Source organism: Haematobia irritans, chromosome 5, assembly GCF_050003625.1.
Source record: "Haematobia irritans isolate KBUSLIRL chromosome 5, ASM5000362v1, whole genome shotgun sequence".
NCBI lineage: Eukaryota > Metazoa > Arthropoda > Insecta > Diptera > Muscidae > Haematobia > Haematobia irritans.
Window position 1 is genome coordinate 158,909,501 of NC_134401.1, and position 14,919 is coordinate 158,924,419.

Below are 14,919 nucleotides of genomic sequence, written 5' to 3' on the forward strand. Positions count from 1 at the left end.
ATAGAAAATTTTGTCAAAATTTTATTTTCCTATAGAAAATTTTGTCAAAATTGTATTCCTATAGAAAATTTTGTCAAAATTTTATTCCTTTAGAAAATCTTGTTCAGATTTTATTTCTATAGAAAATTTTCTCAAAATTTTATTTCTATAGAAAATTTTGTCAAATTTTTATTTCTATAGAAAATTTTTACAAAATTTTATTTCTATAGAAAATTTTGTCAATATTTTAGTTTTCCATAGAAAATTGTGTCAAAATTTTATTTCTATAGAAAATTTGTCAAAATTTTATTTCTATAGAAAATTTTGTCAAAATTTTGTTTCTATGGAAATTTTTGTAAAAATTTTATTTCTTTTGAAAATTTTGTCAAAATTTTATTTCTTTTGAAAATTTGGTCAAAATCTTATTTCTATAGAAAATTTGTCAAAATTTTATTTCTATAGAACATTTTGTAAAAATTTTATTTCTATAGAAAATTTTGTCAAAATTTTATTTCTCTAGAAATTTTTCTCATCAGGAAATTTTTATTTCTATAGCAATTTTTTTTTATTTCTATACAATATTCTGTCCAAATTTTATTTCTATAGAAAATTTTGTCAAAAATTTATTCCTATAACAAATTTTGTCAAAATTTTATTCCTATAGAAAATCTTGTTCATATTTTATTTCTATAGACAATTTTCTCACAATTTTATTTCTATAGAAAATTTTGTCAAATTTTTATTTCTATAGAAATTTTTTACAAAATTTTATTTCTGTAGAAAATTTTAACAAAATTTTATTTTTCCATAGAAAATTGTGTCAAAATTTTATTTCTATAGAAAATTTGTCCAAATTTTATTTCTATAGAAAATTTTGTCAAAATTTTGTTTTTATGGAAAATTTTGTAAAAATTTTATTTCTTTTGAAAATTTTGTCAAAATTTTATTTCTTTTGAAAATTTGGTCAACATCTTATTTCTATAGAAAATTTGTCAAAATTTTATTTCTATAGAACATTTTGTAAAAATTTTATTTCTATAGAAAATTTTGTCCAGATTTTATTTCTATAGAAAGTTTTATCAAAACTTTATTTCTGTAGAAAATGTTGTCAAAATTTTATTTTTCTATAGAAAATTTTGTCAAAATTTTATTCCTATAGAAAATCTTGTCCAGATTTTATTTCTATAGAATATTTTCTCAAAATTTTATTTCTATAGAAAATTTTGTCAACATTTTATTCCTATAGAAAATTTTGTCAAAATTCTTTTTCTATAGAAAATTTTGTCAAAATTTTATTTTTATAGAAAATTTTCTCAAATATTTATTTCTATAGAAAATTTTGTCAAAATTTTATTTCTGTAGACAATTTGTCAAAATTTTATTTCTATAGAAAATTTTGTTAAATTTTTATTTTTCTATAGAAAATTTTGTCAAAATTTTATTTCTTTTGAAAATTTTGTCAAAATTTTATTTCTGTGGAAAGTTTTATCAAAACTTTATTTCTGTAGAAAATGTTGTCAAAATTTTATTTTTCTATAGAAAATTTTGTCAAAATTTTATTCCTATAGAAAATCTTGTCCAGATTTTATTTCTATAGAATATTTTCTCAAAATTTTATTTCTATAGAAAATTTTGTCAACATTTTATTCCTATAGAAAATTTTGTCAAAATTCTTTTTCTATAGAAAATTTTGTCAAAATTTTATTTTTATAGAAAATTTTCTCAAATATTTATTCCTATAGAAAATTTTGTCAAAATTCTTTTTCTATAGAAAATTTTGTCAAAATTTTATTTCTATAGAAAATTTTCTCAAATATTTATTTCTATAGAAAATGTTGTCCAAATGTTATTTTTGTAGAAAATTTTGTCAAAATTTTATTTCTATAGACAATTTGTCAAAATTTTATTTCTATAGAAAATTTTGTCACAATTTTGTTTCTATAGAAGATTTTGTCAAAATTTTATTTCTGTAGAAAATTTTGTCAAAATTTTATTTTTATAGAAAATTTTCTCAAATATTTATTTCTATAGAAAATTTTGTCAAAACTTTATTGCTACAGAAAATTTTGTCAAAATTTTGTTTATTTTGAAAATTTGGTCAAAATCTTATTTCTATAGAAAATTTATCAAAATTTTGTTTCTATAGAAAAATTTGTCAAAATTTTATTTCTTTTGAAAATTTTGTCAAAATTTTATTTCTCTAGAAATTTTTCTCATTAGCAAATTTTTATTTCTATAGCAATTTTTTTATTTCTATAAAAAATTTTGTCAAAAATTTATTTCTATAACAAATTTTGTCAAAATTTTATTTCTATAACTAATTGTGTCAAAATTTTATTTCTCTAGAAATTTTTCTCAAAATTTTATTTCTATAGAAAATTTTGTCAAAATTTTATTTCTATAGAAATTTTTGTCAAAATTTTATTTCTATAGAAAATTTTGTCAAACTGAATTATGTACGTATTTAATCGGCCTTTTTTGGTTTAATTTATAGCCCATATGGACTAACTTACAATTTAGAAGACGGTGTTAAGAAGTTTTAAGATACCTTGCTATCGTCAAGTGTTACCGCAACCCAAGTAATTCGATTGTGTATGACAGTCTTTAGTAGAAGTTTCTACACAATTTATGGTGGAGGATACATAAGATTCGGCCTGGCCGAAGGTACGGCCGTATATACTTGTTTTTAATTGCCAACAATGCATTAAGGATTTATAATTTAAATTGAAGATTTTTGGGGACGAAAGCGTCCCAATTTGGACAGAGTTGCCAATATTCTGGACAAAACCCAGAATATTGGCAACACTGTTGGCAACATACCATGTTGATCTAGTGCACGGTGGCTACAGCTGGTAAAGTTATAACAAAAATTGTAGATTTTTTACTGTTTGGTAGATTGGTAGTAGATTTTGCTAAATATTTCATATAATCAATTAAAATGAGATGTTAGTCACCGTTTGAACTCATAGATATTTTATTGTTAACATAGTTTTTTCAAACAAAATTTATTTAAAATTTTCGTTTTTTTTTTTTTTTTGAAAAATCCTAAAAAAATCTTTTCAAACTTCACCTTTACAAAAAAATCATTCCCATAATATCTCTCGCTCTATGTATCAGATTTCGTTAAAATAAAAATAACACCCCTCCTTATTTTATTTTTCATATTAAAGGGAAACCCTATGTCTACGTGTTTATCCATTAATTGGGCACATAATCACTGGGATCCCATAGTCAAACGCTATTATTCATAAAACGATTTGTTCGTTATCTTTTATGTCCGCCAAAATTGAAAAGAGAACAATGAAACCAAAAATTCCTTTTGTCAAAATTGGAATGTGTATTTGTGTTGCGAGTGTGGAAATTCATGCAGGTAGCCGCTTTTGTTTTTATTGCTTTTGAAACTCATATTTCCTACATTGAAATGAAAATCATACAACTGAGTCCTGTGCCGCGAGAAGGTTGAGGAAAAAATTTTTGTGTAGATTTTTATCTTTTGAGATTTTATTGGGTTTGTGGTGTCTTTTGTTTTATGGGTGATTTTGTTACGTATGTTGAGGAATTTGTTTTGTTATGGTTAAATTTTGAAAACTAATTATGTTCCTTAAAGATAATAATCAAAGAAAATAATTATGGTGGAAATAAAATTAAATTTGCTATGACGATTAAGATTTGTCATGACCTATGAATTCATATTTAAGAGCCAAAGCCCAGCTGTAAATGTCCTACGTAGATGTCCTACTACAAAATGCCACAGGAATATCCAAGGCTTAGGTTAGGTTAGGTGGCAGCCCGATGTATCAGGCTCACTTAGACTATTCAGTCCATTGTGATACCACATTGGTGAACTTCTCTCTTATCACTGAGTACTGCCTGATTCCATGTTAAGCTCAATGGCAAGGGACTTGCTTTTTATAGCTGAGTCCAAACGGCGTTCCACATTGCAGTGAAACCACTTAGAGAAGCTTTGAAACCCTCAGAAATATCACCAGCATTACTGAGGTGGGATAATCCACCGCTGAAAAACTTGTTGGTGTTCGGTCGAAGCAGGAATCGAACCCACGACCTTTTGTAGGCAAGGCGGGCATGCTAACCATTGCACCAGGGTGGCTCCAAGGCTTGCGTTGGTTCACTTTTTTTTAGACCAATCTTTTTGATCTGGGATCATAATGACTTAATAGATGTAATTTAGCAGTAAGAGCATATGTAAAAGTTTTAGAAAATGCCTTCACGAAATATCCCTGGCCTCCATTTGTTCAATTTTCCTTTTAGACTAACCTTATAAACTTCGATCCTAAAGGCCAACCAATAGATGTAATACAACATTAAGAGTATATGCAGCAGTTTCATAAAATATCCTTATAAAATTCACCAAAGTGGTATCACAATGGACTGATTGGTTTAAGTGAGCCTGATATATCGAATTTTAACCTAACCTAAAATTCTGGTTGATTATCTCTGAGAGAAAATACTAGAAAGGAAAATTTCTTTTATACAAAGATTAGTTACAGGCGAAAATAATTTTTCTTTATGTGTAGCTCAAAATGCTGCTATATAACAAACAGCCATTGGAAACATCTTCATCGTAATCTTCACAAAATTATATTAAAATTTTGACTAAAATTCAATCAATAGCTTTGGTTTAGAATCAAATTTTGAGACCTACAGATGGGAACTAATAGCTTCCCTTTGGTATCCAAAAACTTTTTTCTTATTAAATTTCAATATTTTTTTCTTAAATAGCAATAAAAACAAGATTCTGCAATCACTCCACCTTCAACATTTCTTATAAGAAAAAACCCAAAACTACTGAACATTTGACCTGACCTGGATTTTCATTTGTATCCATACGTCTCACCTTGCTGGATCTTTACAAAGGATGTTATGCACACATTATCCTCCGTCGAATTCTATGAAAAAATAATAACAAATTGAAAAGCTTGGCCTACTTTTGGTTGAATTTATATTTCAATATTCACGTTACAATCTTTTGTCTTTCCACCAAAAAAAAACAGAAACAGAAAACGAACAAAAATTGGAGATACCAAAAAAACTGAAGAAATTGAAAAACGGCATAAGCCATGGAGCTTTATTTTATGGTACCATGATACACCACAGGTTCATCCCACATATATATTGAGTGGCTTAGCGGTAAGGGTAACAGACTTGTAATACAGCCATCCTATATCATACAGAAGAGAAGAGCATTACTGACAATCAAAGGGTGAACGGTAGAACATGAACAAGTGGGTGATGTGTTGCGGTTATCAAGGGTGTCATATTGTTCATCGTCATAGTCGTAGTCGTCGTTCAGTGGCCTCATAGTTATAAATTTTTATGTACCGGACATATGGTTTTAATCTTAAAACATTGCCACATACAATGAAAAGGTATATATGGGGCCTTACCTTCCTTCCCGTCCCCCTCTTTGCCCCTTGGTCCATCTGAGATTTGGATGGACCATATAAAAAAAAGGACGGACATAAGCCACGTAAAATACTTTCAGCATCCATTGTATTGACCAAATATTTCCTCTCTCACTCTTTTGTTCTCATCATACACCCTCATGTATGAAATTGTAAAACCACTGTGAATGGGTTACGAGTTGTATGTATTAAGCTATTGTTTCTTTTGTTGTTGGTGTGCCTTCTTTTTATGTATGTAGGAGAGAAAAATATCATAGTAAAAAAAAAACAAAAAACAACTACAGCAAATAGTAAAAAAAATATATAATGGCCCTCCCGATACCCGATGGTGGTCTTAACACCGACTACCAAAGCCATAAACCTTTGATGATGCCATACATAAATTCCTTCCGGCGGAAGTGTTCATATTTGTGGTGTAGTATGCTGAGTGTAAAACTCACCTCAGCTAGACCCCAGATGCCTTTAGGTTATTTAGGACTAAAGACAGAAGAAGAGAGAAAGATAAAGAGAATAAGGCTCTCATCGGGTAATTATATTGAAATATATATCACATAAGAAAATTTACTATATTTTTGGTTTTAATTACAAATCTACCAAAATTTGAAAAAAAATTACAAAAAATCTACCAAATTAACAAAATCTTATTTTGAAATTTTTGATAAAATTTTTGTCAAAATTTTATTTCTATAGAAAATTTTCTCACAATTTTACTTCTATAGAAAATTTTGTCAAAATTCTTTTTCTTAGAAAATTTTGTCAAAGTTTTATATCTATAGAAAATTTTACCAAAACTTTATTTTTAAAGAAAATTTTGTCAAAACTTTTCTATAGGAAATTTTAATAAAATTTTATGTCTATAGAAAATATATTTATTTCTATAAACAATTTTGTCAAAATTTTATTTCTAAAAAAATTTTGTCAAAATTTTATTGCTATAGAAAATTTTGTCACATTTTTATTTCTATAGACAATTTTGTCAAAATTTTATTTCTATAGAAAATTTTGTAAAATTTTTATATCTATAGACAGTTTTGTCAAAATTTTTGTTTCTATAGAAAATTTTGTAAAAATTGTATTTCTATAGAAAATTCTGTCAAATTTTTATTTCCATAGAAAGCGTTGTCAAAATTTTATTTCTACAGAAAATTTTGTCAAAATTTTATTTCTGTAGAAAATTTAGCCAAAATTCTATTTTTATAGAAAATTTTGTCAAAATTTTATTTCTATAGATAATTTTGTCAAAATCTTATTTCTATAGAAAATTTTGTCAAACTTTATTACTATAGAAAATTTTTCCAAAATGTTATTTGTATCGAAAATTTTGTCAAAATGTTATTCCTATAGAAAATTTTTCCAAAATGCTATTTCAATAGAAAATTTTTCCAAAATTTTATTTCTATAGAAAATTTTGTCAAAATTTTATTTCTATAGATAATTTTGTCAAAATCTTATTTCTATAAAAAATTTTGTGAAAATTTTACTACTATAGACAATTTTTCCAAAATGTTATTTCTATAGAAAATTTTGTCAAAATTTTATTACTATAGAAAATTTTTCCAAAATGTTATTTCAATAGAAAATTTTTCCAAAATTTTATTTCTATAGAAAATTTTGTCTAAATTTTATTTCTATAGAAAATTTTTCCAAACTGTTATTTCAATATAAAATTTTTCCAAAATTTTATTTCTATAGAAAATTTTGTCAAAATTTTATTTCTATAGCAAATTTTGTCACAATTGTATTTCTCTAGAAATTTTTCTCAAAATTTTATTTCTATACAAAATTCTGTCAAAATTTTATTTCTATAAATAATTTTGTCAAAATTTTATTTCTGTAGACAATTTTGTTAAAATTTTATTTCTATAGAAAATTTTAACAAAATTTTATTTCTATAGAAAATTTTGTCAAAATTTTATTTCAATAGAAAATTTATTTCTATACAAAATTTTGTCAAAATTTTATTTCTATAGAAAAAATTGTCAAAATTTTATTTCTATAGAACATTTTGTTAAAACTTTATTTCTAATGAAAATTTTATCAAATTTTTATTTCTATAGAAAATTTTGTCAAAATTTTATTTTTACAGAAAACTTTGTCAAAATTTTATTTTTACAGAAAACTTTGGCACGATTTTATTTCGATAGAAAATTTTAACAAAATTTTATTTATATAGAAAATTTTATCAAAATTTCATTTGTATAGAAAATTTTGTCAAGATTTCATTTCTGGACAAATTTGAATTTTTCCTCAATTTTTGAATATTAAATTTCTTTTTTTTTTACTTTCTATTTTATTAAATGTACATCAACATTTTTTGTATCCATGAATTGAGTAGAAAATTACTTATTTTGTATGTCCAGTTGGGTAACTTTTCCCCATTGTGAATTTTGTATCTGGCTGAATAGTTATCGAATTAAAATTATTGTGAATTATTTATAAATTAAAAATTAGCAACACAGGCTTAGTGGATGGAACCTTACATGCCTCCATTAAGGTGAGCATCAAATCATTGTTCTCTTCTCAATAAAACTGAATTTGTACATCACTTCTTACACTCATACTTGTTTTCTTTATATTTTTGTCTTTATCTCTAAATTAATTCAATTTATTATTCCTCATTCCTGAGAGGAATAACCTGATGAACTAACTTGTCGTACAGGCAACTAATACTCATAGGGAGTTCCATGTATTGACGTCCAGCACACTGTGTGCTCTCGATCTCGTCAACCCCCTGCTAACGCCGTTTTGGAAGAAACCCCCTCTAACTTGTTTAATTTCTATAGAAAATGTTCCCAAGATTTTAGTTCTATAGAAAACTTTGTCAAATTTTTATTTCTATAGAAATTTTTGTCAAATTTTTATTTCTATAGAAAATTTTGTCAAATTTTTATTTCTATAGAAAATTTTTCAAAATTTTATTTCTATAGAAAATTGTAACAAAATCTTATTTTTATAGAAAAACAATGTTGTCAAAATTATATTACTATGGAAAATTTTGTCAAAATTTTATTTCTATGAAAAATTTTCACAAAATAATTTTCTATAGAAAATTTTGTCAAAATTTCATTTCTATAGAAAATTTTGTCAATATTTTATTTCTATAGAAAATTTTGTCTAAATTTTATTTCTATAGAGAATTTTGTCAAAACTCTATTTGTATAGAAAATTTTGTCAAGATTTTATTTCTATAGAAAATTTTAACAAAATTTTATTTCTATAGAAAATTTTGTCAAAATTTTATTTCTGTAGAAAACTTTCTAAAAATTTTATTTCTATAGTAAATTCTGTCAAAATGTTATTTCTATTAATAATTTTCTCAAAATTGTATTTCTATAGAAAATTCTCTGCAATTTTTATTTCTATAGACAATTTTGTCAAAATTTTATATTTATAGAAAATTTTGTCAAAACTGTATTTCTATAGAACATTTTGTCAATATTTTATTTCTATAGAAAATTTTGTCTAAATTTTATTTCTATAGAGAATTTTGTCAAAACTCTATTTGTATAGAAAATTTTGTCAAGATTTTATTTCTATAGAAAATTTTGTCAAGATTTTATTTCTATAGAAAATTTTAACAAAATTTTATTTCTATAGAAAATTTTGTCAAAATTTTATTTCTATAGAAAATTTTTGTCAAAATTTTATTTCTATAAAAATTTTGTAAAATTTTTATATCAATAGACGGTTTTGTCTAAAATTTATTTCTGTAGAAAATTTTGTAAAAATTTTATTCCTATAGAAAATTCTGTCAAAGTGAAAATTTTATTTCTATAGAAAATTTTGTCAAAATTTTATTTCTATAGAAAATTTTGTCTAAATTTTATTTCTATAGAAAATTTTATCAAAACTTTTTTCTATAGCAAATTTTAACAAAATTTTTGTTCTATAGAAAATTATGTCAAGATTTTAGTTTTATAGAATATTTTGTCAAAATTTGATTTTTATAGAAAATGTTATCAAAACTTTATTTCTATAGAAAATTTTGTCAAGATTGTATTGCTATAAAAATTTTGTCAAAAATTCATTCCTATAGAAAATTTTGTCAAAATTTAATTGCTATAGAAAATTTTGTCAAATTTTTATTTCTATAGAAAATTTTTGTCAAAATTTTATTTCTATAGAAAATTTTGTAAAATTTTTATATCAATAGACAGTTTTGTCTAAATTTTATTTCTGTAGAAAATTTTGTAAAAATTTTATTTCTATAGAAAATTCTGTCAAAGTGAAAATTTTATTTCTATAGAAAATTTTGTCAAAATTTTATTTCTCTAGAAAATTGTTCCAAAATTTTATTTCAATAGAAAACATTTTCAAAATTTTATTTCTATAGATAATTTTGTCAAAATTTTATTTCTATAGAAAATTTTAATCAAATTTTGTTTCTATTGAAAATTTTGTTAAAATTTTATTTCTATAAAAAATATTGCCAAAATTTTATTTCTACATAAAATTTAGTCAAAATCTTTTTGTCTATAACAAATTTTAAAAATTTTTTTTGTTCTATAGAAAATTATGTCAAGATTTTAGCTTTATAGAATATTTTGTCAAAATTTGTTTTCTATAGAAAATTTTATCAAAACTTTATTTCTATAGAAAATTTTGTCAAAATTTTATTACTATAGAAAATTTGATCAAAATTTTATTTCCATAGAAAAATGTGTCCAAATTTTATTTCTATAGAAAATATTGTCAAAATTTCATTTCTATACAAAATTTTGTCAAAATTGTATTTCTATAAAAAAACTGATTCGGTGGAAATATATATCCAGTAGTAACGCAACCAATGTTCGAATGTCATAAAAAAACTGTTCAAAAGGCCCGCTCTCTAATTGTTCTTGTAATCATCAGAGTTGTCTAGGCGTTCTAGTGGGCATTGTCTTGGCAAACAGTTTTCTATAATATGTACTCATACATCTTTCATCATTTAAGAATAATCGAGTTTATGATTGACACACATACGTTTACTGTTATACCATGTCAGGATTTCACTGGGAATTTAATTCGGATTTAACGTTAAACAAATAGAAGTGCCTTTATGAAATACGTTTATTTAGTATCGCAATGGACAATTTAACGTAATGTATCCTCCCTAATTTGAAATTAATTGAACTTTTCCATAACTGGCGCCCAGCTTGGGGCAAGACGTTTCCCTAGATTGACAAATGTCCTATTCTGCGTAACCAGCGCCTAATTTGGAGCAAAATATTACCATGCCTCTTTATGTTGAAATGTATTAAACTTGCCTATGAGTGGCGCCCAATTGGGGGCACCACATTAATACTACAAAGACGATAGTAACACCATAAACTATAATGACAAAATAAATATTAATACAAATTGTATTCACATAGTAGATTTCAATATTTGTATTTCGAGGATATTTAATCAAAAAAAAAAAAAAAAACAAACACCCAACATTTATTTGTGTAGTTTCCTTGGTTTTATTTTTGCTGAATTATTTGTTTCATTTTTTGCTGTTTACTGATATGGAAATACAGAAACTATTACTATACCTACTCAGGGATCTGGACTATTAAACACACATATATGGCAGTTTAAACTCTTTTGTATTTTTTTATTTTTTATTTTTAATATAAATGTGGGACCATGATATTATCTCATATCATTGCTATGTGGCTGAGTCGATGGTTGCTTCAATGGATGACTGGCTGGCCGAGTTGACTGCTTGGCTTTGTTGCCTTTTGTTTTGATAGTGTAATTGGTCCCATAATGGTAACCACAAAATGAAAACCTCGATATGCACAATCATTGAATTCCCACTTTGTGTGTGCGATTTTTCTCTCTCTCTCTCTTCTGGATTCTGGGTTTTGCGTTATGTGGGTCTATGAGTTTGGGTGGGTGGGGGTTGTGAGAAAAGTTTTTGCACAGTTTAGCACATAAAAATTTTTGCAATCATCAGCAATGAGGCAAAGCCCTAGACCAAAAAGCTACCACTAAACCAACAACAAACGACATAATCGTCATCATCATGATCACCATCCAATATAATCATCATGATTATCAAAAATTATGATTTTCCAACTTTGCCTCCATCATCCCTATATCATTGCAAATCCCATAACACTGGCTTATATCCATTGCAAAACAAACAAAAAAATACTCTGTTTATTTTGCTACCACCTCAGAGAATCATTGATGCACAAAATATTCAGAGCAGAAAAAAATACACAACTAAAATAAAATAAAACCACCAAGAATTGTTTAAACTTTATGGGACTTTTTTTCAATTACTTATATGACGTTTTCCCATATAAAAATGAAACAACAACGGCAAAATATCACAAACATTGAAAAAATTGCCAAAGCGCGCTCTATGGGGAGATTGTAGTAGAGTGGAATTATAAATTACAAACTCACATACGCGCACAGATATTTTTGTAAATATATATGTGGTAATTTTATGCATAGATATATAGAAATCCCACTTTATATCCTCCATAATAGATAAGCATTTGTTGTGTTTTTAGAACCTGGCATCATATGTGTGCGATAGATGGATTTATACCACAATTGTTTGTGAAAGTTAAGTGCAATGCTAATAAAGACAAATACCACAAATCAATAAGAGATTCTAGGAAAAGGGGAATGAGGAGTATGGGGGGTACCCATTTAATTTTTTTTTCAATTAATCAAAGATTTTGTAAATATAATTTTTAGTTTAGGGTTAATGGGTCACTTATGGATTCAATATGTCTGAGTACTTGGATATATAGACTCTATGGAATGGAACTACTTTACGACTCTGTAGAATTTCTAATTCCAAAATATATTGGAGAAATTTATTTTAGGGGATTTAATGTAAGCTTAATATTAGAGGGAACCAATTGATTCCCTTATGCACTACCAGTAGACGATTAATGAACCAAACTTATAATCCCATACAAAAATAAAAAATCTTGCTTCTTGTAAATCACAGAATTTGGTCTAGGTTAAATCGAAAAGAGGATCCAGGTTTCTGTGTCTCATGTCGGCTGACATACACATAAGTCAGAATTCGACTTCTTTTTTTTTTAGGTGCCTAATCATTATTCCCAAGTCCCTCCTGCCACTCGTCCTAAACTCCATGAATAGTTTTCCACTTATTAGGCTAATTTTCAAAAAATTATGACAAATTTCAATCGTTCTAATTTATTTTGAATTAAGCTAGCGAATTTAATATGGGCTTAACATTGAAGGGAACCAATTGACTCCTTGATGCACCACCAGTAAACAAGTGGTATACCAAACTTTAAACTTATAACCTCTATTGTGAAGATAATGAAATTAAAGTCTTGTCTATGGGTACGTATATGAGAGTAAGAATTGAGAATCATATCTCTTGTAAAACAGAGTACTTGTTGTGATATTCTAAAGGTGTGGTAAATTTTAATGGCATCTAAATTCTTATTATTTGTCTATGTAGTATATGTGTGTAGAAAGGGAGAAGTGAGAGTCTTGATTTTGAGAAATGAGAATCGCATCTGTTTTAACTCCGAGTACTTGTGGTGATATTCTAATGGTGTGGTAAATTTTAATGGCATGTATGAGAGAGTGTACACGCAAAAAAATAATTCGCTGTAAGGAAGTGTATTTGGAAGAAAAGTATATACTTTTTGTGATAAACGTTTATTCTTTTCCAGGATGTAAAAACAATTTCATAAAGACAAACTCAAAAAAAAACACATTGTTTTATTGCTAATTTTCCCTCACATCTTTCTCACATCCACGAGATTTTTTAGTTCTTCCTTTTCCTGTAATACCAACAATGTAGAAGAAATTATACGATTTTATAAATTGTTTACCTTTCGCCTGGACGGAGAATCGAACCGCGGACCATGCACTTTGTAAGCCAACACACTAACCACTGAGCTATCTACCTGTTATGGCCATCAATAGATAAATATCCATATAAGTTATATTTATATAGCATAGCTTGCGGCGCCCACGAACCGAATAAACAAAGTTTATTTAACAGAAACAAACATTTAGTTTGGCACCGTGGAGCGTCCGACTTGCATGCCAAGGGTCGTGGGTTCGATCCCTGCTTCGACCAAAGTTTTTTTGTTTTTTTACATATATTCCAGATATGTTCGGAAGATTCCGAAAAAATTTTCACCACTACATTGTAGTATATTAAATTTTGAACTGTAAAATGTGTCTTATTAAAGACCTAAAGTCAGAAAAGAACAGTGTTTGATATAAACGAAATGGACTGTGTTGTTGTTTCAAAAATATCTTTTTTTATTGAAAAAATAAAAATTTTGTAACAAACGAATTTTTTGGTGATAAAAGTTTAAAATTTTCGAAGCAATTCAAAAAACTCTAACAAAAGAAAAACGTTTTCGGTATACGTTTTCCAAACGTTTTTTTTTTCTTTGCGTGTATGAGAGAGTGAGAGCGCTTGTTTAGTATATGGAGTAATAAAGATCTTCGTACTTTTCTCCATAGGAATTTGTTCTGCTGGCCAAGATAAGGCAAAGCCATTTGAATTTTAATGACTCCATAAGACCAAGGGGAAAATAGTACACTGAAAAAAAAAAACAGTAAACCCACAAGGAAGGAAAATATTGGTTAATTGTAGAAAATTTAGATTATTTTGAGAAAGTTTTAACTAAATCCCAGCAAAGCAAGCGTCGCCTAAAAAGTAGTGAAAATGTCCTTTTTGGATCTTTTTGGAAGCGATGAATTTAACATGGATGAATTTAACAGGATGGATGTCTACCATTTCAACAGCCGCTGCACTTAATTTGCATCACATCTTAAAGTGTGAGGCGAATTCATTGTTTTGGATGTGAATTAAGAAATGGTTGTGATATTTTGACAAATAAATATTTTTTTAAAATTTTTTATGATTTTGAATGCATTTAACGCTTGTCTGGTACGTTTGAAATCAAATATTTTCGAAAACTCTCTAGTTTTCTAGAATGGATTTAGCATTTTGTTGGACAAAATTCATAAATAATTTGTACCATTTTATTAATTCTTAATATGTTTCTAAGCTATTTGAAACAAAAACAAAAAACAATAAATTTCCCATAAAAATATGAAAAAAAAAACGATTTATAAAAAAAAATTGACTCAAAACTTCCTGTGCAGTTAAGATAAAGAACATCTTTGGGAGGGCATTTTTGGCGATTCTTTTAAAGTTGTGCCTTGAAAAGAACTCCGAATTTTTTTTCTGGGATAGTATTACAAACGCTGACATCATGCCAGTATCACAAAAACAAGTAAATATATGTTTCGACAAATTCATGAAAATTTATTAGACACAATTATTTTTTTTTTTCAATTGTTAAAGAAAATTTTGTAGTTTGAAGGAAAAAAATTGCAAAATTGAAAATTGCAAGAATGTCTTTAGTGCCATATGAAGTTCAATATGGGCGAATTTGTAGTAAAATTTACTAAGAAGTACTAATTTAGTAAATCTTTATGCTTCATTTGTGTATAATTTTTTGTCACGTTTTTTTAGTTCATTTAACTAACGTATGTAAAAAATTATTAGAGAAAAGAAAAC